Source organism: Ursus arctos, unplaced genomic scaffold (genome assembly GCF_023065955.2).
Source record: "Ursus arctos isolate Adak ecotype North America unplaced genomic scaffold, UrsArc2.0 scaffold_1, whole genome shotgun sequence".
In the NCBI taxonomy this organism is placed as follows: Eukaryota; Metazoa; Chordata; class Mammalia; order Carnivora; family Ursidae; genus Ursus; species Ursus arctos.
The window spans coordinates 29,736,158-29,742,944 of NW_026622763.1; the positions used below are offsets into that span (position 1 = coordinate 29,736,158).

General features: G+C 33.7%; 1 pseudogene; it reads right to left on the reverse strand.

Annotated features, from left to right (window-relative positions):
- Window positions 1–5,052: 5,052 nt before the first annotated feature.
- On the reverse strand, window positions 5,053–5,151 carry LOC113249466 (U6 spliceosomal RNA; annotated as a pseudogene).
- Between the last annotated feature and the right edge of the window lie 1,636 nt (window positions 5,152–6,787).

The following is a 6,787-nucleotide window of genomic DNA, read 5'->3' on the forward strand; positions in this document are numbered from 1 at the left end:
ATAGAAACACCTTAGGAAAATCTTACTGTTGACATATTAGTAAATATACTGAAGTCATTCCTGATGCAAAGTGACTATGAAGTGAAAATTCGATGTTAGCAAACACTGGACCTTCAGTTTTATCCACTGACTTAAAACTTTTGTGTAGTTCATACTTAGCAATAAAGACAGCATATCCTTTTCAACATAGGATTCACAAATATTGGCAATGTATGCTATACAACTAGATATATCTATATCTATCTAGATACATATAATTTTTTTTCTGCTTAAAAAAATTTCTTTTAATGAAATTTACATGGCTTCCAGAATAAATGAAATACTTATTCCACTTAATTATTTTGTACTTACAAAGGATCACAATGTCTTAAAGCTGAAAGGTAACTGTTTTAGAGCACTCTAATTTGGATCAGTTAGCACCTTCTAAGAATGTGATAACCATCTTGGAGTACTGCTTGAGAGATTATGGGTAAGTCAAAAGGAGTTTTAAGATTTATTTTTTTATTTTTTTAAATTTTAGTTATTTATTTGACACAGACAGCAGAGAGCACTAGCATGGGGGACAGCAGAGGCAAAGGGAGAAGCAGACTCCCTGCTGAGCAGGGAGCCCGGTGTGGGGCTCCATCCCAGGACCCTGGAATCATGACCTCAGCCAAAGGCAGACCCTTAACAATCTGAGCCACCCAGGCGCCCCTAAGACTTAAATATATACATGTATTTAATGCATATATATATGTGAGTCTTAAGATTTAAATAAATAGGAAAATTCTAAACCTGATAAATCATTCTCACTGATATCAAAAATTATACCCTAACATGTTTATTCATCTTATTGTGTCATTTTAACATGTATACTTCGGATAGCTTGCCCAGATATTATTTTTCTCTAAAATTTTGTGGAAAATTGTGTGCATTTTTCCCCCTGAAGAAATGCCTGATTACATTATTATATTATATTCTCAAAAGCGTAAAGACTCATGTTTAAACTCAAGGTTTTGATCTCCGTTAGACTGGATATATAATCATTGCCAGGAAGGCAATACTTAAAATTGCTAACAGTCATTTACTGTCCTGGAGAAGAGACTTCTATCCTTCCTTGAGAGAGCTGCCAGGAGGATACTGATGCGCTCTCAGGCAGATAGAATTGTCCAGAAGGCTGAGAGCCCCAGGGTAAACCTTACCTAGCTTAGAGTTGTGCGTAGGGCCTGTGTTGCTTTTGAAGAATGACAAAGAACATTAAGTAGTTTATTCAGGGGGGAAAAAAAGTCACACAGTAATGTAATAGTTTAAGTATTTGAGAACTTATTGCAGTAAAGAGACTATAGATTTGATTTTACAGAGAATGTCTCAGTGACAAGGCTGATGAAACCTGGTGAATACCTTCAAATATGGCATTACAAAATGTTTTTCAGGGGATGCAGCAGAATGTAGTCGTTTGCTTACTCTATCACAATAAAAAACTTTGAAATATTTTTCCTCAAGACAACAGTTTGTAGCTATACAAAGAACATATTCAGTTACATAGATAATATTTTTTTCTAAATTATTTAAGTGGCCAAATGATAGAATGAAAGCTTTTCTGTTAGAATGGAGAAGGTAACATGTCAGGGTGTTTGCCTACTTGACTGAAAAAATCCATGCAACATCTCTAGAACACTACTATATGATGCGCACTTGTAATGCCCAACATGACTTGTCTCAACTATTTACTAAGTATACTACTTTAGACTTAGAAATATGCCCAGTCCACAACCTTTATTGCCTCTCGGGATTCCTGTCTCATACCAAAAATTTCAAAAAATGTAAACATGTTATAAAATACTTCTTTGGAAATTCAATAGGCTTTTTTTTTCTACAAATAGTTTTTTATAAGCCCTTTAGTAGAACACTCCTTAAACTGTTAAAATGTATGCTGTTTTCTAATTTCTAGAATCAAATGTATGTTTTTAAAATACCTCACTAATTTCATGTTTGTTTGATGTTAAGATGTGTCTACATCTTTAACATTAATAGTTGATTTAAGCCCGTTAAGGTACTTTTCAGAGTAGTTAAAACTTTTTGTCAGAGGGCACAAAATATTTTTTTTCAATTGGTAATATGTTTCTACACATATATGTAATTTCAGAACTATGTAGACTCTATTAGTTTGTACTTTGTGGGTGTCAGCTTAGCACAGTGCCTGATACAAAGTTGTTGTTTTATCAGGACAGAATTATTGGTCTTTATCTAAACATGATTATATGCCTGATAAAAATGTTAGCTATCTCTATTATCACCTTATTTGTAAATACATATTTTAAGAAATAGCACATATCACATGCAACAACAACCCAATATGAAGAGACCCCTACTACCAGAAAAATACACATATATACAAAGAAATCAAGTACTATGTAGACACTTTACTTCCTTTGGGCAAAGTGACAAAAACTGAGAGAAAATATCTCTATAACAAAATTAACATAATTAAAATACACAAAGCAGGTACCTTTCTAAATGATCAAATTCCTATCATCAGTATCCAATTTCCACTTTATTTTTAATGCCCAATAAAGAAATATAAAACTAAGGAGATTATTAACACAAAAATCTTAAGACAGTAAGACAATTATCCTGAACATATTTTTTATATCATAGTTTTATAAATCAAATATATGTACACAGCTTTACCCAACTTGGAAGATCATATACAATAAAATCTATAAGGTGAAGAGCAACAAGAATATATGGCCCCAAAATATGCCACTCAGGCATGTGGATTATTTGAGTTGATGGCAATCAAGACCCAGCTGATGCAAGAAAAACTTTTACCCTTCCTTTCACTATTTAAAGGAATTTATATAGGAGGTCTTGCTCAGAGGGAGAGCTCTGAATGACCTATTTGTATGGCAGGGCAAACATCTAACTACCAAACTCTGTTCTTTCTATTGTCCTTTGAATTACCTTCCTCCTATTTAAAGCCCTAGGCCTCTATCCCGTATTTTAGCTTGGGATGGCATATAAACCTCAACTGCCCAATATGCCTTTGTGTCTCATTATCTCTCTGGGGCCCCATAAGAATGTAATTAAATTTGTTTTTAATCATATTAATCTGTCCTATGTTAATCTGACTATTAGATCAGCCAAAGAATCAAGCGAGGTAAAGGAAAAATATTCCTCCCCAACAGAAGCTATTCATAAATGAGCATAGTATAAAGTCTCCCAGCCTAGTAACTTCCACAGAAAATGTTATTGTTTTTATCAAAGAAAAGGAATGATACATATTCCACCAGTGCATTTCTTCCACCTAAAATGCAAATCAAAGCCATAGTGAAATACCATCTCACACCAGTTAGAATGACCAGTATCAAAAAGACAAGAAATAACAACTGCTGCCAAAGATTCGGAGAAAAGAGAACCTTTGTGCACTGTTGGAAACGTAAGTTGGAAAACACTAGCTGGTTCATTAAAAAACTAAAAGTAGAAATACCATCTGATCCAGTAATTCCACTTCCTGATATTTACCTGGAGAAAACAAAAATACTAATTTGAAAAGATATATGCATCCCAAAGTTAATCACAGTGTTATTTAGATGTAGAAGCAACCACTGATAGAACAATAAACAAAATATAGTATATATAATATACACAATGGATGATTACTTAGCCATAAAAAAAAGAATGAAATCTTGCCTTTGTGACATGGATGAACCTAGAGCATATTACACTAAGTGAAATAGGTCAGACACAGAAAGACAAATACCATTGGACTTCACTGATATGTAGTCTCTAAAAAACAAGATAAACAGCAATAAAAAAGAGAAAGACTCATAAATATAGAGAACAAACTAAAGGTTGCCAGAAGGGAGGGAGGTGATGAGATTGGTGATATAGGTAAAGGGGATTAAGAGGTACAAACTTCCAGTTATAAAATAAGTAAGCCACAGGGATAGAAAGAACAGCATAGGGAATATAGTCAATAATATTATAATTCTGTATGGTGACAGATGGTAACTACACTTATGGTGAGCATTTAGCAATGTATATAAATGTGGGATCACTATGTTGTACATCTGAAACTAATATTATCAAATATACTTCCATTAAAAACATAATAAATAAAATGCTTTCTGAACAAATTTTTGCTTTTTGAAGGACTCAGCTTTAAAAGAACAATGTATATCTCATGTCAACGACACAGCTTCCATTAGTCACTCTACATAAAGTAATCTTTCTGACTTGTTCCCTGTTACTCTCTGCATAATTTATACAGCAATAAGGTATGCTCCACTTTGGGGTTTTATTTTATTTTATTTTATTTTATTTTATTTTATTTTATTTTATTTTATTTTATTAAGTGATTATTTAAATAATTTGTTCTTATTTTCCATCAATCTTATTATTATGCTGCCATAATAAATTAGATTATAATTTCTTCAAAGACAGACTCTCATACTCATATGATCTCACACTTCTTAATACCCACAATAATCCTTAACGTAGGTTGTTTGGATTTGACTTATTCAGCATTTGGAAGGGCTTCCAAGCTCACACTGACCATACCCCTTCTCTGGAAATGTTTCTTATTAAAAGCTGCCCTATCCTCACTAACACATACGTACAACTGTAATACAGAAACTTGTCTTTCATGCTTAAGTAGGCACCACAGTCAAGCAGGAAAATCAGATTTTTTCCCTCAGAAATTGGAAATTTGTGTGTTTTTGTTTGTTTATTACAAAGCTACTTTTAATACTTTGAGGTGAGCCCCACAGGACTACAAAACACTGGGAAAGGGAACCCTCTCACTCCTAGGAGTGACACAGAAGGAGAGGCTTTCTGAGGGGAAGGAAGCACCAAGACTGAGAGAAAAGGGATGTCATTGGTGGTGGAACCTGTTGAGTACTACAAGAGGAAACACCAGCATGGTGTGACACAGGTTAAAGGCAAGACAGTTGGACAGAAAGCCACAAAGCTACTTGGGTTCCTCCTTCTCTCATTTGCATTTTTCTGCTCCTCCTCATAACCTCAGAGTCTCTCTGTTTGCAGGTGGCAGTAGAAAGCTTATTATCTCAGAAAAATGTGGAACATTTCATGAATTGGCAGGTCATCCTTGTGTAAGGGCCATGCTGATCTCTGTCATTAGAAATTGGACATTTGTAACTTAGGGGTCAAATTTATAAAAATCTTTAAAACTGTGTCAATTTTATTACAATATTTTAAACAGAATGTCTGTGAAAGCTTCTAGCTTTGGATATGGATTCTTTGGATATGGATTCTTGGGTTTTTCACATACTTCTTTCATTCTAAAAGTTAGCTACAATCGTGGGGCTTTTTGTTTGTTTGTTTTTAGCTGTGTACCCTGTTACTTATAATTCTAAGAAATTTAAGTAATACATATAGCACTGCATTCACTGGAGTCAGCATCATAAAGAAAACTTGAAGTTAGAATCTAGGTTTCAAAATAAGGAATGTGGTCTTTACAACACACTTTAACAGAAAAAAATATATTTTTTTTTTTACCAAAATCCTTTCTATAAATGAATAAACATATCCACTTTGCTTTATATAGATATCCTAGGACAAAAATTATGTCAGTAAAAGATGGAAAACATCTTTGAGTATGAGGTGCATCAAGTTCTATTATATGAATTTAATAAAAATACTCACTCTATTAAAATATATTTGAAGAATTCCATCCATATATGCTTTCTTCATTCTTCTGTCCATCTTAAATTTAGCGTATGCAAGTCCTTGCTAGACTTCTCACACCAACATCAAAATAAAGCTGTCTTTAGGAAGTGATTTTATCATCCCCAAATTCTTCATTTCATTTTCAATGATATGTTATGAAACATATTTTGATTATGACAAGTCAATGTCCCATATCTTAGGAAGTAAAGATTACATTATCCCATTAATGAATGGGAAAAAACAGTGCAATCATAAGGAAGTCAAATGATACCTTTGGGATTTGGGCAACAAAGATACTTTAAGGGAGAACATCTATCATGAGAGAGACAATTTCTTTCTGTAAAAAGCATATAGAATCTATAGTAGAAAAGTTCTTTATTCATAAGAAGCCAGAAAGAATAGAAAGCATTTACTTGTGAGTCTTTATTTTTCAAAGATTTATTTGAGAGAGATTGGAGGGGAGGCAGAGTGAGAAGGAGAGAATCCTCAAGCAGACTCCCAGTTGAGCACTGAGCCCAACACAGGGCTCATTCCTAGGACCCTGAGATCATGACCTGAGCCGAAGTCAAGAGTCGGACACTTAACCAACTGACCCACCCACGCACTCCTGTGAGTCTATTTCTTGAATACTCATTATACTGGTTTTTTAAATCAAGTTACTAAAATTGGTATCTAGAAATAATAAGACAGGTGTCACACACAGTCAATAAGGTTATTATTCCAGGGAAGAAAATGTTTGACATGGCCAAGCATAAACTGTATAATATATTAAGAATTTTGATATTATGTATAGAAGAGGCATTTTAATGCCTATAGTTTCTTGGAAAACAGCCTAGCATAATGAAGAAAAATAACAAGCTTTAAATTTCTTCAACATGTACCTATATTAGAATTTTAACAATCAAAACATCTAAGGTTTAGTCCAGATAGAGGGACTAGTTGTAGGATAGTAGATGGAAAGGCTAGAAACGGACCATATTTCTTTAATCCAATGCCTTGTGACTGAATGATATGCCACAATGCCTTTGGCAACCGTTCCTCTGAAGTTCAACTTACAAAAGGAAAATGAATGAACCCTGTTTACCACTTACTGGTAATAACTCACCCTAATCTTGCC